The sequence below is a fragment of the Saccopteryx leptura genome, chromosome 10 (genome assembly GCF_036850995.1).
Source record: "Saccopteryx leptura isolate mSacLep1 chromosome 10, mSacLep1_pri_phased_curated, whole genome shotgun sequence".
Classification (NCBI taxonomy): Eukaryota; Metazoa; Chordata; class Mammalia; order Chiroptera; family Emballonuridae; genus Saccopteryx; species Saccopteryx leptura.
This window is the reverse complement of record NC_089512.1, coordinates 23,871,747-23,898,125: the sequence shown is the minus strand read 5'-3', so window position 1 is coordinate 23,898,125 and position 26,379 is coordinate 23,871,747. Positions and strand designations below refer to the sequence as shown.

Sequence of the window (26,379 nt, the reverse complement as noted above, 5' to 3'; positions counted from 1 at the left end):
TGTCTCCCCATAATTTCGAGTTAATTGTAAAGAATAAATAAAAAACCAAATCCCTTTACATAGGTGTTTACTTAAAGAAGACCACCCACCTTTTAATAAAGAACATTAGTTCTACCATCCACTTCCTGAACTGGAAGCTCATACTCATCTCTGCTCTCAACCTCCAACCTGGTTAGTCTAAAGGTACTAGCACTTTTATTCTTAGACATAAAATCTAAAATTTATTATCCAGTTTCCTTCAGCAACTGCAACTGCAGCCCAAATGTATAGCTCAATTATGGTAGCTGCACTAGCAGCTACTGAAGATTTTTGCATTGAATGTACGGTATTTGATCTGTCCTCCTTTTTATGTCATTGTCTAGAATAGATTTTTATGTGATCAATAATACATTTGTAATAGAATATACGCATGTCTTCTTAAACAACTTTATTTATAAACAACTTCATAGCGTGCTTTTTTTTAGGGGTCACTTTCTTTGTCATTTCACCAAAGTGACTGTACAAATAACCCAGAGACCCACAAGGTTGCACATGGGATACTGGGTGGCGGGCTAGGTTCACTTGCTGTTCAAAAGTTTTACTTCGGCCCTGGCCGGTTGGCTCAGCAGTAGAGCGCCGGCCTGGCGTGCGGGGGACCTGGGTTCGATTCCCGGCCAGGGCACATAGGAGAAGCACCCATTTGCTTCTCCACCCCCCCCCCTCCTTCCTCTCTGTCTCTCTCTTCCCGTCCTGCAGCCGAGGCTCCATTGGAGCAAAGATGGCCCGGGCGCTGGGGATGGCTCCTTGGCCTCTGCCCCAGACGCTAGAGTGGCTCTGGTCGCGGCAGAGCATCGCCCCTGGTGGGCAGAGCGTCGCCCCCTGGTGGGCGTGCCGGGTGGATCCCGGTCGGGCGCATGCGGGAGTCTGTCTGACTGTCTCTCCCCGTTTCCAGCTTCAGAAAAATACAAGAAAAAAAAAAAGTTTTACTTCACTTACTGTGCTTTGTAGCACTCGGAATTCTAGTTCTGGCCTTGACAGATTTAAATATCACATGTGAGATGAATCTTAGCGATCACTCTTGAATAGTCCAAACGAAGGACCGTTGCAGTAGTGAGTAATCTTTTCTGCTCAAATGTCAAGTCAGGATTGCTTTGACATGACATTTGTGCTTTTTTTTTTTTTTTTCAAATCAAAGCTCGCAGATTGCTTTTATTTTTTTCCTAGAACTCATACATAACTTGAAAAAAAAAACATGCGATATCTAAAGCTGAGCTTGTGCAGTCACCTATTTCTTTTCTGCTCAAGCTGTCACTTCAAGTGGTCACTAAGTGCTGCGCTGTTAGACATACTTTGTATCAGATGATAACCCAGAGATGCTCCAGGGGCTATTGTGAAATGTGTAGATAGAAAAAAATGGCACCCGAGTTTACCCACAATACATTGGAAGCACACTTCTATTAAGGTTTCAAACCCCAGCTACTTGGGGAGGTTTTGAGCAGCAATCTCAGAAAAAAAGGTGGAGGGCAGTAGGGTGGGATGGATACAAATAACGACGAGTGACTTTTTTTTTTTAAGATCTTATTTATTGATTTTACAGAGATGGGGGGTGAAAAGTATCACTCATAGTTGCCCCATTTTAGTTGTTCATTGGTTGCTTTTCATAGGTGCCTTGACCAGGCAAGCCCAGGGTTTTGAACCAGCAACCTCAGCATTCCAGGTTGACGCTTTATCCACTGCGCCACCACAGGTCAGGCAAGTGACTTCTTGCCAGTTCCATACTTACTCCCAGTCTACACTATACACAGAAGAGACTATTCCAGTGATCCCAGGTGCCTGGTATGGATGAGGTGGCAGCAGTACACTCAATCTTGCCTTCTGGCTTGGGTCTCTTTGGCTGCTCTGCTTCCAACTGTTTCAATATGCCCCATAAGGTGGCAACTGCCACCTCCCTGAGATTTTCTCCGTTCTGGCTTTAGCTCATGGGACAACAGCCTTCTCAACTTTATCAATGAAGAGTCACCAGGCCTGACATTTGAGTGTCAACATGGACCAAGCATTGTCCATTGTCCCTCCTGACTACATAAAATAGCATGGCCTTAAGTACAATTTAAAATGGATCCAGGCACTAAGAAGTACAAATTGGCAGTTACAGAACAGTCATAGAGATGTTAAGTAAAGCATAGACATATAGTCAATAATATTGTAATTATATATGGTGCCAGGTGGGTACTATACTTTTTGGGGAGATCACTTTGTAAGTTATATAAATGTCTAACCATATGCTCTGTGCCTAAAATTAATATAATATTGAATGTCAACTGTAATTGAAAAAAAAAACTTTTAAATGTATTTAAAAGAATTTTACATTGAGCTATTCTGTTATGTTCCATGACTTGAAATAAGTGGAAACACCTTAGAATATCACAAGCAAAAAGGACAAAAGTTCTTCTCTCAACATTTTCTAGTATTTGGTGCATTTTTTCTATGTACCTTAGTAGAATATCTTCCCTATGGGGTTCTTCCCTCTTGATTTCTATTGCATATATAAGTAGACACCTGTATAGGTAGGTAGGTATTATGTATACAGATAGGAACCTGTGTCATTTTGTTAAAATAAAATGAAGATATTGAAGCATTGCATGTAAACAAAGCCAGTGACTATTAAAATCAGGTCTGCCATGCACGTCCGTGATACCCGGATCCGATGAATTCTCTACTGGCAGGGCGATAGGGTGATGAGTCAGGCCCATGCCAGCAGCCCTGGGTCTTAGCAGTGGTTCTAGGTGCTGCACCCCCCTTCCTGAAGCACTCGCTACTGTCAGCCAGATGCACACTCCACCAACTACCCCCTCCTTTCCTGGTGCTACAGAGCGAGTCGGTCAGAGAAGCAGCTGGTGGCATGGAAACTATGAATTCTCAACTTCTTTCAGTTTTCTTAGAATATTCCAAGCTGTGTCAAGAAGTCCCAGCAAGTACTGTTTCCATCTTTGCCAAAGAGTTTTGTGAAATGGGCGGTTTCATGATGATATTGATAGGAATGAAGTTATTTGGAATAACTGTTTTTCCTTGCATCATTTAGTGTGTGTGTGTGTGTGTGTGTGTATACATACATACATATATATACACACACACATATATATATATACACATATATAGATGGGATGATATGGGTTGATATATATCTATATATATAGCTATATATATATATATAGATATGAGTTGATAAACTTGTGTCAATTAACCATTATATATAACATGTAGAGTACACATTAAATTTGAGTAATTACATTTTTTAAAATAGAGTGATAAAAAATGCTTATGGTTGTTTCTTGGGAAGGACTAGCCCTTAATTCTAAAATGTTTTCCTTCCCTTATTTTGTTTTTATTTTTTTCATTTTTCTGAAGTGAGAAACAGAGAGGTAGAGAGACAGACTCCTGCATGCACCTGACCAGGATCCACCTGGCATGCCCACCAGGGGGCAATGCTCTGCCCATCTGGGCAGTTGCTTTGTTGCAACCGGAGCCATTCTAGTGCCTGAGGCAGAGGCCATGGAGCCATCTTCAGCTCTTGGGCCAACTTTGCTCCAGTGGAGCCTTGGCTGCAGGAGGGGAAGAGAGAGACAGAGAGGAAGGAAAGGGGAAAGGGTGGAGAAGCAGATAGGTGCTTCTCCTGTGTGCCCTCACCGAGAATCAAACCTGGGACTTACACACGCCAGGATGCCACTCTACTACTGAGCCAACCAGCTAGGCCTCCCTCTCCATTTTTAAAGCTGTCACTTCTTTTTGGAAATGATGATGATAGCTGGTAAAATACAATGTGGCAACCCTCTATCAGTTCTTGGTTAATTTTGAAATTTTGCATGTCCAAGAATGCTGGTCTAGAAGCATGGTTCGGGAAGGTGTGAGTCTAGGCTTCACTGCAGACACTCCATTGACAGATGTGTGGAATGGAGATGTCTGTGCTTCAGAATTACAGCATAAAGTAGGATCTGGGGGAGATGTTAAAGTGAAGTAGAAATGGCATTCATCTTGGGTTTTAGCTTGATGGTAGACTAGTCATGAAGATGAGCTATTGATCTGTTCATCTGCAAATTGGAGACAAAAACAGTTTTCGCCTTATTCACAGGGATGTTGGACAAAGAGAAGAAATAATGTGTGTGAAGCACTTTGAAAATACCCCCAAAACTATGAGCCCTGACCAGTTGGCTCCATAGTAGAGTGTTGGCCTGGCGTGTGGATGTCCCAGGTTGGATTCCCAGTCAGAACACATAGGAGAAGTGACCATCTGCTTCTCCATGCCTCCCCCTCTTGCTTTTCTCTCTCTCTCTCTCTCTCTCTCTCTCTTCTCCTCTTTTCCTGCAGCCAAGGCTCAATTAGAGCGACTTGACCCCAAGTGCTGAAAACAGCTCCATGGCCTCCACCTCAGGCACTAAAAGGGCTTTGGTTGCAATGGAGCAAGGGCCCCAGATAGGCAGAGCATCACTCCCTAGTGGGCTTGCCAGGTGGATCCTGGTCAGGGCACATGTGGGAGTCTGTCTCTGTTTCCATTCCTCTCACTAAAAAAATAAAATAAAATAAAATAAAATATATATATATTGTGTCAATTAACCATTATATACAACATGTAGAGTAAAAATTAAATTTGAGTAATTATATTTTTTAAAATAGAGTGGTAAAAAAATACTTTATAAAAATGCTTTTATATATATATATATATATATATATATATATATATATATATATATATGAGAAAATACCCCCAAACTCAAAAACATTGGTACATAAAGACACATGCACCCCCATGTTCATCACAGCATTATTCACAGTGGCCAAGACATGGATATTGAGGGACCAAAGTGTCCTTCAATAGAGGATTGGATAAATATATGGTACATATATACAATGAATATATACTCAGCCATAAGAAATGATGACATAGTGTAATTTATAACAACATGGATAGACCTTGAGAACATTATACAGAGTGAAATAAGTAAATCAGAAAAAGCTAAGAACTGTATTTCACACATAGTTGGGATATAAAACTGAGTCTCATGGACATTCATAAGAGTGAAGTGCTTACCAGGGGAAGCCATGGGGGAGGGCTCATGGCAAGGGGTTGGGGGAAGGGTGTAAAAAGGGACAAATATAAGGTGACAGAAAATGATTGATGGGTATACAATATAATCAACAGTTCAAATGCTATAGAAATGTTCACCTGAAACCTATGTATTCTTACCAATCAATGTCACCTTATTAAAGTTAATTTTCTAAATAAAATTAAAAAAACAAAAAAGAAAATGGTTTAGTACCACACCAAAAATAAGGCATTAACCACACAAGGATGCCATGATTTCCTTTGGGGTGATGGGTAGGTGTGTAGGTTGATATAGAAAATACTTTATCACCAGAGTTGTGCTGCAGAGACTGTGCTTCCCGTGAGCTTCTAAATGAGGGCGAAACTGAGGGAGGTCCATCCAATGTCTGGTAATGGTCACAAAGGAGGGGGAAGGGTGTGTGCACCTGTCCTGGAGCTAGTAAGGCTGCTGGGAGAAAAGCTTGTCACCTGGTTCCAGCCTACTCTGGAAGGCTAACCAGCTGTAATGTAATCATCATCTATTCTAACCTAATCAAGTGCTAATATAATCTAACACAGATCAAATGTGGCCCGAAACTAATCAGATGCTAATCTAACCAATCATTGATATAATCAATATGTGATCCAATCAGCCACTATCTAATCAGCAGTATTTTTACCCTGTCACTTATCTAATCGATCACTAATTTGATTAGTCACAATGTAATCAATTGCTGATTGATTGATCCCCTGATCTAGTCAACTGCTACTTGATTGGCCACTGATGTAATCAGCTGTTAATTTGATTGGCCACTAACCCAATTGACCTCTGGTTGATACCCATTGATGTAATCAACTGCTGATCTCTTGGTTGCTGATGTAATCAAATGCTGATCCATTGGCCGCTGATGTGATCAACCATTTTTTGAGTGGTCACTGATGTAATCTATCACAAATTTCATTGGCCACTGATCTAATCTCCCACCAGCCGTTTGGCCGCTGATGTATCAGCCACTCATCTGATTGGCTGCTGAACTAATCAACAGCTGATCTAAATCTGTGGCCAAACTAATCAAACTACTGGGGGTTGAATGGCTATTCAATGTCTCTCCCAGGACTGAGAGCCTTGAGTTTCTGTGCCAGCTCTAATAAGTTTTTGACAAAAAATAATGGGTGTTTCTGTGTTTCTTGAACAAGTGTAGAGATGTTCAGAGTTCAATGCTGTTTTATTGCTGTTTGTTTGCGGGACACTGCAAGCACCCCTGTCAACGCCATAGACATTTGTGAAATTGAAGTGAAAGCCGGACTTCCTCTAAGAAGTTGAGATTTTCCAGGAATATTTCGGCAGGCTTTCTTTTGACATATCAGTTGTCCTGTAGCAAATCCACATAGATTTGATGAGAAAAGGTCTTAGTGAATGACAGAGCATAGGATCACGTGCCTTGGGTAGGCTAAATTTTGGGTACTGGAACCATTCCTTCATTCATGCATACTTCAGTTATTCAGTCATCAAATACTCAAACACGGTGTACAAAATCCTCAAGAATGGACAATCTATGGGAGTGGAGGTGCTTCTGCGTGAGAGGTGATGGTGGGTTGCCTAAGTGTGATCACAACAGCCAGAATCATCCTCTCCATGTTAAAATCAGACCATCTTGCTTCTCTGCTCACAGTCCTCAGTGGCTTCTCATCATGCTTAAGATGGAACTGAAATCTCTGTGGTCTCCCCCTCTCCAAAGCCATCTCTACCACTCTGCTGCTGCCTGCTTTGCTTCACCTGCACTGAACTTGTTACTTGTGCCCAAAGAAGCTGAGGGTGTTTCAGTGTCTTGGTACATTCTGTTCCTTCTGCTTGAACACAGTTCCCTTCACTATCTTCATAGATCATTTCTTTACTCCAGTCAGCTCTTGGCTAAAAACTTACCCCCTTGGAGAGGCTTCCCCCTACCCCCCTATCTGAAATAGCATCATCACACCCTAACATGCTCCATTCCTCTGTTTTGATTTATTATTGTGCATAGGAGTGACTGCTCCCTGATTCTGAATGATTTGTTTGCCCTTTGTTTGTCCCACCCTTCTCCACCAGAATGTGAAGCTTTGAGATCAGGGACCTGGTCTGTTATGTTCACTGCTGTATCTTCAACTTGGGAAGCAGTCCCTGGCACGTAGGGGGCTCATAAGAAAATATTTGTTGAAAGGGCAAATGAATGACTACAAGGGCTGAATGATACTAGGACTGAATTTGGGGAAAAGAAAAGGAATGTCACATGCAGAAGAGCAGATTCCCTTAGCTTCGTTTTCTCCATCAGCCACCACCCCACTTCCTCTAGTGCTCACTTGCTTTCTTCCCTCAGCCTGCAGGGAGGCCCAGGCAGAGAGAATCAAACCTGCATGCATAACATGTCCCCTGGATCCTGTGAAAATGCAGGTCTTCATCAAGGCGGTCTCAAGTCGGACCTGAAATCCTGCATTTCTAAGACTACTACTGCCGCTGGTCCACAGGCCAGGAGAGGGCAAGGGCAACAAAGCCACCCTACGGTGCAGGGGCCTCCCAGTCCCTGTGGTCTCGTCCACCCCCCATCTGCACCTTTGAGACTCAGATGAGATGGAGTCATACTGGGTGAAAGGCCTGGGTCCGGGTGTGAATCAGCTTCTCACCCAAGGGCGACTAAGAAAAATGGCCCCTGAATTAGTTCTCCTGAGTATCTAATTCCATAATATACTGTTCACAAAAATTAGAGGATACTTCAATATGAATATGAAGTGATAAAATATCTCCTACGTTTTGTGAGCAGTGTACTTTTGATTTTTAAGAAATTTATAAAAGGTCAAGGAAACTATAAAATAACAAAAACCCAGACTACTTGGAATTCTGGGATTTACATTTATTTGACTATTTTGTTTTTTTTTTTGTTTTCCCAGGTGTTATTTTGTATTCCAAGGGGAAAGAAAAAAATAGCTTGTCCTGGCTTGTCCTCCTCCTCTCTTAAAATTATATAATTTCAATGTCCACATGTCTCATCTTTGCTGAAGAGCCAAAATAACAGAAAAGCTTTTAATTTGGATAGTTCCTTAATGCATGTGGGTATCAATTTATAAACAGTTATTTATCCTTTTCACTCTGTTTCTACTGATAGTGCAGAAAGCCACCCGCTGTGACAGTCTGGTTAGGAATTTGGTACAGTGTTAGCATGATTGAATAATTTCCTGAACAGCTCAGCATCCTGGGGTGGCCAGTGAAATGGGTCATCATTTTCTTTACAAAAAGAGTGTGTTGGACAGCATTAAGAATCCTATATCTGGGCCTGACCTGTGGTGGCGCAGTGGATCAAGCATCAACCTGGAATGCTGAAGTCTCCGGTTCAAAACCCTGGGCTTGCCTGGTCAAGGCACATATGGGAGTTGATGCTTCCTGCTCCTCCCCCCTTTGTCTCTCTCTGTCTCTCTCACTGTCTCTCTCTCTCTCTCTCTGTCTGTCTCTCTTCTCTAAAATGAATAAGTAAATAAAAATAATTAAAGAAAAAAGATCAGAGCAGAAATAAATGACATATAGACTAAAAAAAAAAAATCCTATATCTGTAGTGTCAAGCATTCTACATTGATTATCCTAAAGATTTTCTTGCTAGAACAAGAGTCTCTTCTCTGTATTTTATTTATAATTGACAGGTGAAGACTTAAAGAGACACATGAGAGACCATATGGTCTTTTATTTTGTAGGTACGTTCACAGCATCTCAGAGCACTGTGGGTCACCTGCCCAGAATCTCACTGCAAGTCCATCAGCCTTGAGCTCTTACTCTCCTCCCATGATGCCTTGCCATCACTGAGATGTAGACATAGGAACCGTTTGTCAAATAGGGCAGTGGTGCCCGTCTTGCTTGTGTGAAGTCTGTAGTCTTCTGAAGGCAGGAGTTGATGCTGGTGTATTTATTTCTGCATTCACAGCTCCTTAATTGGTGCCTGGCACAGAGTAGGCTCCCAATAAATAACCATTGAATGAATGGATGTCATGACTATTAGCTAAGATGAACATTCCATTTCATGGGGCACTGTCCTGGACTCATGGGATACAGCAACACCTGTGCTACGAGGAGATCTAATGCCATGGGCAGAGATTGTAAACTTCCTGAGGATTCTGAGAAATGTGATTGTACATCTCATCCATTCGTTGGAAAGGTGGACCAGGAATGTTACACAGAGGGCACCTCTTTACTTTCCTGAAGCCTCTCTGTCACTCAGAGTCACAAACATGCAGTTCCTACTCTGTAGTCTAGAGCTGTTCAAACAATTGACGTTTTGTGCCTTCACACAGAATGCCAAAAGCCTGTGTAAAAATTGCCTGGGCATTACATTTGGTCAGGGAGACTCTGTAGCTGGCTCCACATTCTTGATCTCTCAGATGCTTTGTTTCATTTTCATCAAAAGACTCAAAGTACAGTCCAGCCCCCCAAAAAGGGACCTATTTCTGTATATCTTGAAATACAGATTTCCAAATAGTTCATAGAAATATGCTAATTTAGAAATACAGCTTTATCTTTCCTACTTTATTATTAATCATGGGATTTTCCTTTGAATGCTCCAACCCAAAGGTAACATAGGACCAAGAAGAGAAAAACCTAGTCTTCTGTTCTCTTCATTATATGGTTTTGTCATATACTACACAAGACAATTTAAATAATGGGGTCTGGATCAGACTTTTAAAAATATAGCTTTTGAGGAAGTAAGAAAGAATTAGGAAAAGGTTAGGAAGGGAGGTAATTAAGATATAGATTCTATTCTGGTTGGCATTTGCTTGTCCTTTTCATTGTTTTGAGTGTGTGTGTGTGTGTGTGTGTGTGTGTGTGTATGTGCGCGCGTGCACACGTGTGCAGATGGAAGTTCTTTCAGGCAGGGAAAACCTAATGTCAATACTTTGAGATTGCACTAAATTATGTTAACACACATAAAAATTATAGGTGTAAATTTGATAGTTATAAAAAGCATAAAGGTGAATATGTAGTATAACAGTGAAATCAATTTGAAAACCAAGGCTAAATAAAACATACTTATGAGGACCTATTTGTTTCACATAAAACTTTGTTCTTCACAGTCTAATAAGGAAGAACAGACACAAATCTATTAGCTCTGCACAGCGAGAGATAATAGTCTATAATATTTATGAGCTCAGGCCTGGCAGTCATCATCTTGGTCTGCAACTGACTCAAGCAAACTTCTTGGAGCCTTGATTTTCTCATCTGTAAAAAGGAATGATAGTGGTTCCCACCGTTCCAGATTGCTCTGAGGGTGAAATAGGATGAGCTGATGTCTATAAAGCATAGAGTCCAGCCCTGGCTGGTGGCTCAGTGTATAAAGTGCTGACCCAGTATGCCAGAGGTCACGGGGTTGAGCCGGGTCAAGGCATGTAGGTGAAGCAATCAATGAGTGCACAACTAAATGGAACAACTAAATGGAATATCAAAGTGGAACACAATGAGTTGGCGCTTCTCTCTCTGTCTCTCTCAAGACAATGGAAAAAAAAAATGTTTTCAAAGTATAGAGTCCAAAGAAGTGGCTAAATAAATGTCATCCACTGCAATTATAACAATCATCATTATCACTATATTAGTCATTAATGTCAATCACTGTCTGGAGCTATAGTGGTTGAAAAACATGGTATGCATCAAAGTATTTCTGAAACAGGTAAAGCCTCTTGAATTGAAAATGTAAACAAAATCATTCACTTAATATATTAGTATGTGCAATGTTCACTTAATTTTGCAGTTAACCAGATCCATTTACACCGTAGCCATGTTGTACAGCTAACCCTCAGTCTCTTCTCACTCGGGACGTGGCAACCACGTTGCAGCCAGCCAACCCCTCCTCGGCCAATCCATTTAATTCATGCTGATTTTGTTTTTCCTATACATTACCTAGGATTGAGACCTCCTCGACACGTGATCTGTGTCCCATTATTGCCAACTTTCTCTTATAACTTCTCACTTTATTGCTCTTTCTGCTTCGCCCTGCCCCCCGCCCCCCTCACCCCTGCACACACATTGTGGCCTGTGGAGGAGGACTTCTTTGGTTGCTCTGTAGTCACCTGGTTTACTGCATAACTGCATTGCCTTTTGCTTTTGTTCCTGGTGGGAAGAGCTATTTATTTTCCCCCAGGAAGTTCTGTCACTGAGATGGAAAAATATGTTTCCTGGCTAGGTGCCACCTTTTAGAAAGATAGTCCCCAGCCTCGAGAAAAATCAAACATTCTCTTTGGTCGCGGCATTGTTCACTGTAAAGCTCCGCTAGACTTCGGACCTCCGTGAAGTGCCCCAACGTCAGGGTTCTCACCCGGGGTTGTCATGAACGCAGCGCAGCAGGCTGCGCTTTTCCCATTGCTGATCGTGTCCTGTCTGGTGTTCACCCACAGAACGTTAGCGTCAGAAGATTGCTGTTTTTCTTTCTTCTACATTGATTAGCTCTCTATTTTTTTAATTTTACTTTTCCATTGTGTTTACCCAAAACAATGCAAGATCTGAGAGTTCCTAATTTATACCCTGTGTTTCTCTACACAGGCATTTTATGTAGCGTATATTAAAAATGATACACAAAAACAATCTGTCTTTATTTTTCTTATACCAATTAAACCCAGGCATCTCAATTTTGAGATCTCTTATATTCTAATCATGCTTAGTCCCAAGGCATGCTGACACTCCAGCCATACCTTTTGGGAAGGAGGTTAGAAAAGTCAAGATCTAGGAAAAGGAAATGAATGAGTTATAGGGCTTGCTTCACTCCATCTATGAAGGAGACCACCATTCTGATCACACCTGTAGGGGCGTGGCAAACACTGGCTTGGTGCAGCATGTCACTGACACCATAGTCACCTCATCTGTTGAGTAAGTGGAAGCAGCAGGGACTGGAATCTTCAAATGTTGGCAGAGCCAGGTTTGAGCAGTTGCAGCCTCCTAGTTCTTGGGGCCCCATTGATTCAGAGCAAGCATAAACTCTTGCAAGGTCTAGACTAGAGAAATGAAGAAGAGGCTGGTTGACAAGGATATGCAGGGAGTTGGATTCTTAAGGCGCAGAGAGCATCACAGCAGCACCTGGTCAGGGACTGTAGGCTGCAGATCAGGAATGGACGCCTAGCCATTTTCAAAGGTCCAATATGGAAAGGTTGTGGCTCTGTGGACCCAGAGGTGCCTCCTGGTTTCTACCCTATTGAATCAGTGAAGCCAATTCCAGATTCCATTCCTTCCTACCACATTGCCTGCTCAGAGCAGGACAGCTCCCACCGCTCTGCAGCCCAGCACTCATCAGTTCCTCTGGCTTCAAGAGCAACCTGGCCAGACTTCCATTTTGTATTCCTCTGCTTATTTAGGTGGTGCTGGGACATCCATTTTGCTTAATTTACCTGTAGCAGAATTTCTCGTGAATAAACTTCTATTCTCACTTTCCAGAAATTTACCAGGCAAATCTTGGTGCCAGCTCTTTGGCTCTTGTGAGTGTAAGGCATGGTGAAGTCGGACATTGGCTGCCCCTTACTCTGCAGGCCTGTTCCTCTCAGGACTGTCTCGGGATGCTCTAGACTGGTCGCATTTCCATCGCGGGATCAGCCAGTGTAGACGGCTTGCTGTTTATTCACTCGGGATCATGGCTGGATGAGCGCTCCCTTGGAATATTTTTTCCTCTCTTTTTAAAAATAAAGTTGGAAAAGTTCCAGCCCTCTACGGGAAGGGTTGGTATTTTCTGATAGTGGCCAAAGACCCAAAGGTGAAAGCAGATGGCATGGGACTGGTCAGTCTAGCTGGTTCCCATGAAAGCAAGTCTGAGTCTCAACCTGCGTGGCAGTGAGAGGACCAACAGTCTCAGGAATTGGGCAGGTTGGTAGAAAGTTCTTGGTGGTGTCATGGCCTTGACCATGATGCATATTGTATCTATGCTTACACTTCTCTGGTTCTGCTCTGAAAATTTTCGGTCCTTTGCTCCACTTTTCTTATAACTTTCAATAAACATATTTAATAAGTTTGCACTGAACTTCTTATCTTTGTGGCATTCAGCACTCTGGTTTTACCCTGGTCAGCATTTCAACATTCCCACCCACACCAGATACTCGTACTTGCTCACATATACTTTTGTGGCTTCTTGACTTTGCTCGATTTGTTCTTTTTTTTTTTTTTTTTTTTTCTGAAATGATCCCAGCCCTCAATTTCTGCTTGTTAAAGGGCTTTCCATCTTACTAGTACGTAGCCTCGGACAAGTTATTAAACTTCTCTGAACCTTAGTTTCTTTTTCTGTAGAAAGAGGTTAAGCACCTGTAATGGGGGGGATAGGCTTGGTAATGCTGCAGTAATAAATAAACCCCATTTCAATGGCTTAAAAAGATGGGCTTATTTCTCATTTTCACTGCACAGTCAGCATGATTTAGTGAGGGTATCTACGTTTCCCAGTTACTCATTGATCCAGGAAGATGCATAGGGGCGGGATAAAGGGAGGGAAGGCACTTAAAAAAAAAATCATTCGTAAGTTCTACTTAGAATTCAATAGCAAAAGCTGTCACATGGCCACACCTAACTTTAAAGAGAGTGAGGAAGGGCCATCCTACTACTACTCAGAAGGAGCCTTGAAAGTTTTGTGAAACGCTATAATGCCAGTCACACCTCTGTGGAACACGTGGTAAACCCTAAGACAGAATCCAGATGTTACGTGGTGTCACTATCGTTCCTCTTTGCAAGGGCCAGCTTTGATGTGCTGAGGAGAGGGAGAGGGACTCCAGTTCTGGCTTGGCTTAACTACTTGCTAACTCTGTGCCCTTGGGCACATTAGCTAATGTCTCTGTGCTTCAATTTCTTCACCCAGAAAATGGGGACTAGATTTGTAAATTTCTCGAAAGGTGGTTATGTGCGTTAAATGAGTTAGTGATTATAAAATTACCAGATGTTGTTCCTGATGCCATATATGTATTTGCTGATTACAATGGAATTATACTACCACCCACACTATTCTACAACTGGCTCTTTTTTTTTTCGTTTGATATTAGGATGTGGTAGACTGCACATATATATGTATGTGTATGCATGTGTACAGGTACATGCATTCACCTATTTTTTAAAAATAGCTACATGCATTGTTTTTTGGTTTTTTGTCTGTATCTTAAATTTCTTAGGCAGTTCAACTGATGAGAAATTTCTGTAAGACAATTCAGGAAGATCTTGGTTTCATGAATCTCCATTGATTGAATTGTTTCCTGTTTTATTCCTCTCAGCCATAGCTTCTAGGGGCTGTGTCTACTGACATTCAGTGGAAGAGTATGTCCAGATCAATCAATAATGTAGTCCAGTCTCTCTGCTATTGATATCTTTATCTGGTGGCAAGCATTCTCTAAGATTGTACTGCAAGAAATTCCCCCAATAGAAAATATCATGTTCTTAGGCTTAGGCAAAAGAAAGTCATTTGCCCATTAATGGATTCAGCTATGGTAGAGGATTCACACAGACTATGACCCTCACCTTCTCCAAGTAAACACCATGCTGTCCCCTTCACTATTATTTTCCCAATGCTTGGATCTAATACGGGTGCCATAACCATTGCTTGACTGATGTAGTTGTGACTTATTAGTGCTCCATGTTTCTTTTTTTTTTTTTTTCTGAAGCTGGAAATGGGGAGAGACAGTCAGACAGACTCCTGCATGTGCCCGACCGGGATCCACCCGGCATGCCCACCAGGGGGTGACGCTCTGCCCACCAGGGGGTGACGCTCTGCCCCTCTGGGGCGTCACTCTGTTGCGACCAGAGCCACTCTAGCGCCTGGGGCAGAGGCCAAGGAGCCATCCCCAGGGCCCGGGACATCTTTGCTCCAATGGAGCCTCGCTGCGGGAGGGGAAGAGAGAGACAGAGAGGAAGGAGAGGGGGAGGGGTGGAGAAGCAGATGGGCGTCTCTCCTGTGTGCCCTGGCCGGGAATCGAACCCGGGACTTCTGCACGCCAGGCCGATGCTCTACTACTGAGCCAACCAGCCAGGGCTGCTCCATGTTTCTTATGGTTACGTCAACAGTGCCTTTTTTTTTTTAATATTAAATTTGAAGCCAAATCTCTTTATTCTATTTCCATTTGGCTCTTTAAAAGCCTTTTTCTCTCCTGTTCACCTTCCCCGAACTTGCATTTCTTCTTTGACGTGTTTCATGGCTGCTCTTCTAGTATATATACCACCATCATACACAAACATGAATCTCCAGCTCAGAAAAAGTGATAAGCTACACACCCCAGGCAGGATGAGGACCAGATAGTGACCACTGCATGTTGAGTTTCTAAGAGAGAAGACTCCGGCGATGGGATTCCACATGCAAGAGGTTTATTAAGAAGTACCCTTAAGATCAACATCTGTGGACGGGATGGGATGGCATGGATTAGAGAGGAGGAAAAGTTGAGCTGCGATGCGGACCCAGCAGGAGCCTCAGCCAACCCCACAGGAAGCCCTGGATCTGGACTGGCTCTTCAATGCTGACCCAAATTAGGGCAAAGTGGCCAGGCCTTTATCTTCTTATATTGGTCAGTCATTAGGTGTGGTCAGTCCTTTGGCCGGAAGGGAAGGTAACTCTCTGCCATGAAGACCACCGCAAAGGGCCCTGCTACCAGCATTCCCCGCAGCTGGGCTAAGCCCTTCAGTGCAGGGGCAACTGTGTGGCACGTCTCAGTGTCCACCACAGAGCAGAACAGGACATTGGTAGCCAGAGCTCAGCCCCTTCCTGTATCATAAGCTCAGAGAGAGGAGAATGTTTTCTCTGCTTGAGGGGTCTATCCGCTCCCTGCCCTCTGACCTGTGTTGGTGATGGCAGGTTTAAACACCTTCATGCGCTTTTCTTTCTTTGCATTATTCTTTAAGGTTTTGAGGCACAGTCTTAGCTTGTTTCTGCATTTGCTATCCCCGGCATAATCTTTTAAGAATACTTTCTCATTTTCTTTTTGCCGCTATGACAATCAGTGCATCCTCTGTGTTATCATTGATCTTAATGTGGCCTCAGCATCCCTGTTCCTCTAGTACTTGGGGGGTGGGGTGGGGGTGGGGGGGAGACGCTTCCAAACATGAGTTTGTTTAATAGAATTTGGACTACTCTGTGTGGCATGCTGCCACTGAGCATATAATTCCTTTTCCTTTTTCTTTGAAGAAGCTACAGTAGGAGGCAGCTCCCCCCTCCTTTCTTCTCTCATCCCACAGAGCACTGCCATGCAGCCCACTCGATATTGCCTGGCAGCAGGGGGGACAAGAATAGCATGAAGAATTGAAACCCACAGAAGAGCTGCAGCTGCCTCCCCCTGTACACTTCTGCACCGGGCTGCTAACAAGTGGCTGAAAGGCTTCATTTGCATTTCACCCCCCACCCCCCTCGTTACCCCTTCCTTTCCTCGGAGCTGGTGATAACAGGCAGTGCAAATGACCCAGGGCCCAGGAGGCAGTTGGAAGGGGGAGAGAACACAGGGGTTGAGATAAGCTGTAGTTTGAATAATCAAGAATTAGCCCTGGCTCCTGCATTTCCCAAGGCTTTATCACATGCGGCCGCTGGACTGTACGCTGCTGCCAAACAAGGAGACGTTCCACAAGTGGCCTCTGGAAATAGTTCTGTCATGTTCTTCTTTTTGTTATCTCTCTCTCTTCCATCTTGGCCAACTCAGAAAGGGCGCAGGTGTCCCAGGTGCACGTGGGAAGACAAACTATGAAAGTTTTAGAACGATAGATTAATAGAAAAGAGATGAACCTTTAAAAATACTTTCCTACCCAGACAGCCAGAGATCTGTCCTTCTTGGGTCAGGAGATAGTAGAAGTCATGTTCTCCTGCAGAAAATAGGCACAGATTTCAGATAAAGGACCGCAGGGAGACAGGTACTGCTGGTTCTCTGTGCCCGGGGCAAAGATCCAGCCTCATTGCGGCCTATTTGCAGCACCAGGAGAGAATAATGACCATTTCCATCCCACTCCCGTAATTACTGCCTGGAGTACCCTTTTCACTCACTCCTCCCAGTTCTGGCTATTGAAGGGTGAGGACAGCCCCTGCCCTATATAAATACTGGAACACACTTACCCGGATCCCTCCAAACAGACAGGAATCTACTACCTGGAGAGTAGAAGAATCAGCACTTCATGTGGCCATGGTTTCCCCATCGTGGGATGAGAGCCATCTGTTTCGGCAGCTGGAGGGAAGTCGGTACCCGTGGCCTCGCCACAGCTGTCTCCACTGCAGGGAGCTCCCGGCAGCTGAGCACAGGGAGGCCTCGCTGACACTCAGACACTCAATATCCCTCAAGGTCGGTGATGCGGGCTTACCTGCTAGAGTTGAGACACAGTCCCGGCCAAGAGGGAAGTGCTGGAAATTTAAAGTGATCCACTTAGCACAGATTCAGTCTCTCTCTGCGGCTTGCTCCCCATGCCTACTTTTGACTATATGTTTCTAAAACTCATGGGCCACGCCAGTGTCACAGGCTTGACGACAGTGCCTCTGGGTCACCAGGACCCATCCTGCCGTTAATAATAACAAGCCATCTTCGAGCATGTGGCCACGGCCATCCCTGGGTGGTTGGGTGGGAGCAGAGGTGTCGTTCTCCGGATCTTGCTAGATACCAGCATCTGAACTGGATGCTGCCTTCTCCATTTCCCCAGTGAGAGGCTTTCTGTGTCTGTTTTGCACCTGACAGCAGGAGAAGCAGCTCACCATTAGTGGCTCTCCTCCATTTCCATGGGGACCGCCATACAAACGGGAGGGGGTCGGAAGTCTGCACTAAGGGAGGGTGGCTCACTTCCAGGACTCCAGCCCCCACCCCATCAAGCCCTTCAGTTCTTGAGAAGCTTTTGCTGTGTTTTTAGTCCTCTGATGTTTCATTGAGCAAACATGTCCTGAGCAACTATGGTGTCGTTGGCCCCAAGGTAGCTGTGGGCGTTCCAACAGCTGACACATTCAGATGGTCCACAGGCTAACCCACACGTGGATGTTTTGCTGTGTTCTTGTCCAACAGGCCCCCTCACTCCCAGTTTGTGACTATGAATTGCTGAAGTGAAAAGAGAGAAAGGGAAAGAAGTACTCAGGTACGGAGGGATGGTCTTCTTTTTAAAAAATTGTGCAAGCATTTAGAGGAGACTGGCTGGGGGATTATGGTATCTTTTGCTGGTATCTCTCCTCTGCTTGACTTTCTTAGCTTGGCTGGACTGTGTCTTACATTTCACTGCTCTTACCTGGCTGGTTGCTTCACCGAGCTCTAGAGTAATTCTAGGATAGAGACACCAATTTAGTTTTATTTAAACTGGCATATCAAAAAAATAAAACAAAAATAAACTGGCATATCGTGTCTGAGTAAGGCGGTAGGGGAAGTCCTACCGCCTCTTGCAGACAATTAAATGAGTTTGGAAAGTTGGAGTCAGTTTGTTGTTGACACAAGCTAAGTCTTTGGGTAGCTGTTAATTTTTCCGGGTCATTCCCAGAGGTAAATCAAGCCGCACATTTCCCTGTGGAACATCAGTGGAACACAATATGGAAAAGATAAACTATTCATCGTAGTCCTGACTTCCTTTTTGGTTTTGTGGAGTTTCTTTACTATGAAAGGAAGTTTGTTTGTTTTTTATATTTGGGAGAAGCCTATATTTAACTCATGGACAAGGCTCTGGTGAAGAACAGGAAGAAACAAGAATATTTCTAGATTATATGCAATCCATTGATCTAAAAAGGGCCGCCTCATTTATTATTAGCATAGTTAGGTAAACAGAAGGCAGCTTGTTTGGTGATCCTCCTGGTAGAATTAAATTAATAGTACCCAGGAGAGTTCTTTGTATGACTTTATTGTTCTACAGATAGTGGTTGGTTTTTCCATTCTGTCTTCTTCCTTTAAGAGGACTTAATTTTTTTTTTAAATATGTACCATGGGATTAAATAAATCAGGTAAACTTTATCTTAAACAATTCTCCAGATGGAATGTAAAAATGCTTAACTGAATAAAGAATCTAACTGTGAAATCAAGAGCTAATTACATGAAGGTTGGGGATGATGTATACACCACTTGTTTTCTGCTAACAAATTGTAGGGGCAGCAGTTCTACTTGGTTTGATAGACAGGGCTTCTGGAAAGGTAAAAGTATGAGGTTCTAGAAGGAAAGGTAATCTGAGTGCAAAAGAGTTCTCTATTCACCTTTAAGTGAAATCTGGGCCCACGTGTCAGTCTCAGGTCCTCAGCCTGAGCTAGTCGGTGAGAATTTGTGGGAAAGCACCCTCTGGGCAGGCTTGGTGATGGGTGAGTGGCCAAAATGAGATCGGAGAGAGCAGTCCCTTGGGGTTCTACCCTGCCCTCTGTGCCCGTGTAATGGAGAGTGGGTTTTGTTTGGTGGGGACCTTTTACAGACAAAGCAGCAGCTGCGAAGCCGTCAGTGTCAACAGGCTGGCCACAGGTCCTGAATTAATAGTGTTATTTACTTCAGTTGTGTTTCATCACAGTGGCTAAGACGTGACATTTAAGTTCCTCATCGAATTTCTAGAAACGCTGCTTTCTTTGTAGTTGTCTCTTTGATATCTGTCTCTGTGTTACAGAGTAGTTTCTGAGAGTCTGAGAGAACCGGGGAGCACTGGGATGGCTATACCCACATGCCCAGAACTGCTGAACAGGCTCTGTGTCCAGGAGTATGTTTAAAACAGAAATCACTCAACAGAGAGAAATAACCGACACTTACTGTGCGCTGACTATGGCTAGGTTCTATTCTATATAAGTAATTTACCGAAGGAATCTTACTTAATCTTTACTACAGATAAAAAAAGAAAGTGATGCTGTTATCCTTTATAGACAAGGAAACTGAGTCGAGGCAAAATGATTGAAGGAACTAGGCCTTGCTCCTAACCACTTGGCCAAACTAGATAGAATGTGAACTCCAAGCTGGGTACTGTGCTAGGCACTAGGGATAGGTGAGCAAGCAATATTTAAATGTTTTATTCAAGGTGAAATATTGTACTTGACCTTGGGATTGGATGGATATCTTTCATGTGTGTATCAGTTTTTCTGAGCTACTTGGAGGTTACCATAACGCTTTGGAACATATTGATTAGTCAGCAAATAGAGTGAAATAATTCAATGTCTAATGGTAATGTAATTGCTAATGTCCTTCAGCATTGAGCAACTACAACATTCTTGAAAGGAGTCTCTATTATACTTTTATTAAGAACCATACTCTTCTAATTAGTCATTAGTGTATATATGTTAAACAAATATCAGTAAGCCTTGTCATAAGAAACCTAAATATATTAACTTTTTAAATTGTTCAAATAGTCATGTGTATCAGCTATCTCTCACTACATAACAAGTATCCCCCAATACAATGGCATTTATTATTGTTCACAAATTCGTGAGTAGGTAGTTTTTCTGGTCTTGGCTGGGCTCACTCACGAGTCTGTTGTCAGATGCAGGTCAGATGGTTGGCTCTGAGGACCTAAGCTGGGCTTTCTTACGTGTTTGGAGTGTGATGGCTCTAGGCTGGAGTACCTTAGCTGGGACAACTGGCCTTTTCTATGTATATGATCACTCATCACCCAGCATGCTAGCCAGGGATTTTTGCATGGTAACTGGAGGGGGGGCAAGGAGTGGAGAGGCAATTCCAAGAGTAAAAGCAAGACGCAAGATGGTGCATGGCCTCTTAGAGAGGCCTAGGCTTGGAACTAGCATAATGTCACTTCTGCCTCATCTGCTGTCAAAGCAAATCCCAAGGACAGCCTAGATTAAAGGGGTGAGGATATAGACTCCACCTCTTTATGGGAGGAGCTTTAAGATTACGTTGCAAAAGAGGATGGATAATACTGGATTGCAAATAATGGGAGCCATTTTTGAAAAACAATTTACCACACTACATGAAATAAGTATTATCGTGCCCATTTTATAAATAAAAAAAATTAATGTCCAATGTTAAGAACAGACCCTAAAATTCTTAAAACTAATAAGTCATAAATTACTGGCACTAATCAGAAACTAGTAAGTAGGTTGAATGACAAAGTTAGACAAACTTAAAGTTCGTCTAACACCAAAGCCCTTTGTTTGAAAAATCACTCTGTGAGGTTTTCAAGGCCTCTAAAGATCATGCCATTAATTACTTTTTCAAAAATAAAAGTGTTGTCTGAGGATGAGGAAATAGGAAGGATAAAATTCAGACGTAATTTAGCACATCCATTTTCATTTACTAACAGGCATGAATAGCTTTAATCAAGGTGCATTTCCTTAATTTAACAGAATTACCCTTAGTGATAGCTGTGTGGATTATTAGCTTTATCAATTCAATAGGCAGGCAGAGTTAGTGTTGGGTGTTTCTCTTTGGTAATATTATAAAGCCTGAGACAATCAAGTACAAATAAAATTCTTATTTGCAAATCTTGTCATCTCCAGACTATTTAGGTAAAATAAGAGCACAGTAGTAGTCGTAGTAGCAGTAAATGTTGTTTAATTAGATCTGATTCACAACTATCATATTCTGTAGGTGGTTATGCTGCAAAATGATGGAGCATGGGGAGGCCTTCGGCAGGGGGACCAAGTACTCTTGGGAAATTCTGAGTTAATAGGTTATTTTGCTGTAATTTTTCAGAACCTTTGAAAGGCTGATGCCCGTTGTGACTCTCAAAGGTGGGATTTCTCAGACTTATGTGACTGTACAATATTCATTTGGTAAAACCCTGAGATACTTAGTATTCCACAGAAGCCCTGGAAAATCTGAATCTGATTCTGATCTCTTTGAAGGTAGAGTATTTGTCTAGCATCTGCGATGATGTAGCTACTATCAGAATCATATCAAAAACCTGTGAAATAAGTGCTGTTCTTATTTAAAGTTGTGGAAACTGAGCAGTTAATCTGCATGCCCAAGATACCCCCAGTGGTACCACAATTGAGACACTCTGCCGGGATTCAAGTTTCAGTGCCTTCCCAGGGTGACTCAGCTGGTTAGAAGAGACACTATGTCTTGCATACTTTTGTAATCTCTGTAACTCCTAATAAAAAATGGATTATCAGGCAATGCCTGCTGGACAATCCCTTTGTTTATTATATAGTTATTTTGATCATGCTCATCATCAAAAGTTGCTATAGTAGAAAAGGGCATAAGATAAAAAGTAAAAATTGTTCTTCATACCATCAGCTCCAGAACCATCCCAAGAGGTAAGATTATCAATTTTTTCAATGTTTTTCCATAACATTATTATTATATGTGTGTGTAGATCTTTCTGTTTTGCTTTACACAAATGGGTTTATACATGTATACTTTTCTCCTGATATATATTTGAGGTCTTTTTAAATCAGGATATGTAGATTTTTTTCTTTAATTATCAATGTACCATATTTTATTTTTTGTGATGGACTTATAGAGTTTTAGGGTAATTCTATGTTATTTAAATTTTTTTTTCTTTTGCTATGACAAACAGCGCTTCAGTGAAGAAACAATCTTATACGTACACCTTTACACAGTAATGCTTTGAATGAAATACAGAAAAACATATACAGGACATTGTTTTTCCCTAGTAACTCCTCTTAAGAAAAATAGTGGACTATTGCTAAGAAATTGTTATAGGAGCTGTAAATAAATAATTTTTTAAAATACAAATTTTGACTAAAAATAGTATCCTGCTTCTCTGCTCTGCTGTGCTCTGACCAGGGAGGAAAGGGATTGAGGCAGTGGTCCTGTCTGCTGCCATTATGACTAAGATACGCAATGGCTAAAACCAGGAAAGGGGGAATCAGCTTCCTGAAGCTGCCACCTTCCCCATGGAACAACTCTACATGGTTTGGTTTTGGCACTATGGACACAGATTCAGTAGAAACTGGACAGATGTAACCAACTCTGTCATTTTGAAAACATTGCCCATTGTTTTATGAAATGGTCCTTTCCATGATGTAGACCATGAACAGAATGCAGATGAGAAACTGAGAATCTTTTGACTCAAGTAATTTCACCTCTAGGAATTTATGAAAACAGTCTGACAGGAAAAATTTATTGACTCAAAACATGCGTTTCAATTTCGTATTACTGATGGTGAATTATTAGCAAAAATGGCAGAAGACCAAAATATCTAACAAAAGAATAATATTTAAATAGATATAATACATAACCCCATTCACTAGGGCATTATGCAGGTATTAAAATGATAAATAAATATCATGATAATTTAGGATCTTTAAAAAAGAAAAAAATCCAGTTATGTATGCAAAAATGGTGACTATAAAATATGTGTACATGCATATTTTATAAGGCCAGGAAGAATAAAATATTTGCTTTGTAATATATTTGAATTCTAGAGAATCTTTTTAATTTATAAAAATTATATTTGTTTGATAATATTCTTTGTAAAATTAAAAATTAACAGTCCACAGACGAAAATTTATATTGATGCCTAGGAAGACTGTGAGTCCTGAACAAAAATCTATTTTGGTCTTAGTTCTGGATTGAGATATTCTTTAAAATGGCCCACTATAGATTGGACTAGGTAGGCTCTCTCCTAACTCCTAAGGATGATGTATATAATAAGCTGACCATGTGTTTCATTTTGTCTGGAACCGTTTCCATTTGAGCCTGTTGTCCCAGTACAATTGTTACCAGCACCGCTTTCTGCTGTTAGAGTGACTTTGTTTACATAATAAGTTCTGTGAACAACCCCCCTACACCCACACACATACATCATAAGGGACATGCTAACTCTCCTATCACATTTTTATTCTATTCCTGTTTCATTATGCATCTCTACTAGGCATCATCCCTAGATAATAATTAAGTAAAAAACTTTCACAGAGCAGTGATTTCACCTTATGCCTAAAGCCAAAGAAGAATATACATGCATCATCAGTGAAAATGTAAAGATATTGTCCATTATGTTGTATGGTAGCCCTTTTACAGGGCCTTTTAAAAATTCTAAAAATTCTAAAAAGATGCTTAATAACTAAGCGTCTTTCACTGTAGCAGATAATAACAATTTTGTCCTTTGATATTCTTGTCTTCTTCCTTTGGCTTCCTCTGAGCTCAGCCAGGCATTGAGTTGTAGCAAAAGTCTCTAACCCAGTGCAATGGAAGTCGAGTAAAACTGACTTTGAGTTCTGTTCCCCACTTACTACTGTGTTCATTTTCTGTGGCTGCGATAGCAAATGACCACAAGCTTCGGGGCTTAAAGTAACACACATCTATGGTCTTACAGTTCTGAAGGTCGGAAGTTTGAAGTCAATTTCATGGGACCGAAATCAGTTTGTGAGCAGGGCCCATTTCCTCCAGAGTCTCTAGGGGAGGAGTTTATTCCTTGCTGCTTCCTGCTGGTGACTGCCAGCATTTCTTGACTTGTGGCCACATCACTGTAACCTCTACTTCAGTAGTTATATTGCTTCATTCTTTTCTGTGTCAACTACCCCAACTATCCTTAATGTAAGGGCATTTATAATTACATTTAGGGCTCACCCACATAACCCAAGATAATCCTTTATCTCAAATCTCTATTCATACTTACAAAGTCTCTTTTTCCGTAAAATAACATTTATGGTTTCTAGCAACTAGGACCTAGATATTTTGGGGGACATTTTTTAGTTTACAACAGTCTATCTATCCCCCATGGAAAATATATTAATCATATGCCAACATCTCTAAAACTCTTTATCTATTAGAACGACAACCTAAAATTCCAAAATTTCATTTAAATACCATCAGTTCAAAAGTCCCAAATCTTGGCCCTGGCCAATTGGCTCAGTGGTTGAGCACCAGCCTGGCATGTGGTTGTCCAGGGTTCCATTCCCGGTCAGAACACACAGGAGAAGTGACATCTGCTTCTGCACCCCTCCCCTTACCTTCTCTCTCTCTTTCTCTCTTCCCCTCCCACAGCCATGGCTTGATTGGCTTGAGCAAGTTGGTCTCGGGTGCTGAAGATGGCTCCATGGCCTCCACCTCAGGCTCTAAAAAAATATGGCTCAGTTGCTGAGCAGCTGAGCAATGGGCCCAGATGGGTAGAGCATTGACCCTTAGTGGGCTTGCCGGGTGGATCCAACTCAGGGTTCATGTGGGAGTCTGTCTCTCTGCCATCTCTCTGCTCACTAAAAAAAAGTGAAAACTAAAAAAATCCAGAAGTCCCAAATCTCATCCTCTAGTCATGTAATGCACATATGGGGAGACTCGGGGGTAAAACTTCTCTCCGTCTACCAAACCCTTTCTCCTACTGTCTCACCTGTCATTCTTTTCAGCATGCAAGAATTCCTCCAGTGTAAAATCTGCCCTGGTTCTTATTCCTCATCTTCATGACGTCAGTTGAGAAGGAGAAAGAAAATTACTCTAGTTTAGCTATAAAGAGGCATGTGGTGCCGTGTTTGACCACACAAGCTCTGGAAGCCAAAGGACTTGAGTGAAGATCTTGTCTCTGTCACTGAGCAGCTATGACAGTGGGCAGGTTGCATAATCTCTTGATGCCTCAATTTGCTCATCTGTACAAGGGTCATTAATTACTTCCTTTGGGAGCTATTGTGAGGATTGCATAAGGAAATATATGTTTATCCAGAATAAAATGCAACTTCTTGCCTCTATGATTTCCTCAATCTCTAGTCTGTGTGAGGAATCATTGTCCTCTAGTTACTGAATGAAAAGGTCAGTCAGTCTCATAATTTTGTACTTAGTCTTAAGTAATAGATTGTCCTACAATTACTTTGTCATAAACTCAGTGAATGTAAACTAAAGTACAAGTTAAATATAATTAAAATGCATAGTTCAAGAGGCTAACCGATGCTCTGAATTTCACTTAATGTTAATTATTCTCCCTTCCTCTTTGTTCCAAGCCCAAAGGGAAAGGAGGGGATGTGGTGAGTTGCTTGACTTCTCCTCTCTGCTTCTCCACCACCCTTCGTCTCCCAGGACATCGACATAACTGGGTTTTAGGTACTCTGCTCAGAGGCTCACTGAGAGATTTAGTAAGATGAGCCTATTATCAGACGATAACTTCTCTCCCAGGGTTCTTTCACACTCCCCACCCCCACTCATCAGTCTCCCCTGGTTGTGGATATATTTCAGATAGTCACTTACCCAAAATCTAAGTCTCTATCCTTCAGTTTCTTGTTGCCGGGGTCCTTCTACCCTATCATGGCATCCGATGGGATAGTGAGACAGGACACAGGATGCTCTCCATTGTGGATGTCATTCGCCCAGGTGGCCCTATCTGACCTTATAGGAAATAGGTCCCCATGTCTTGTCTGACAAACTCTGGGAGTAAAGACTCATCCCAACATCAAAACCAACTCCACCACCCAATAATCAGCTAACCTGGTTCTTATTTTAAGACATTCTGCACCCCCTTCTCCAGGGGTCATGTAACAACTCTCTTTTCTTCTTGGGGAAGC

At 42.1% G+C, this 26,379-nt stretch overlaps 1 protein-coding gene across 1 annotated transcript in view; it reads left to right on the top strand.

The window, feature by feature from the left end:
* The window catches only part of LRRC3B (leucine rich repeat containing 3B), a 92,288-nt gene that overhangs the window by 56,786 nt on the left and 9,123 nt on the right, over window positions 1-26,379 (top strand). Inside the window, exon 3 of the mRNA XM_066350903.1 lies at window positions 18,032-18,101. The gene's annotated coding sequence lies outside the window, so the exon portion shown is untranslated. The remainder of the gene's footprint in view (window positions 1-18,031; window positions 18,102-26,379) is intronic.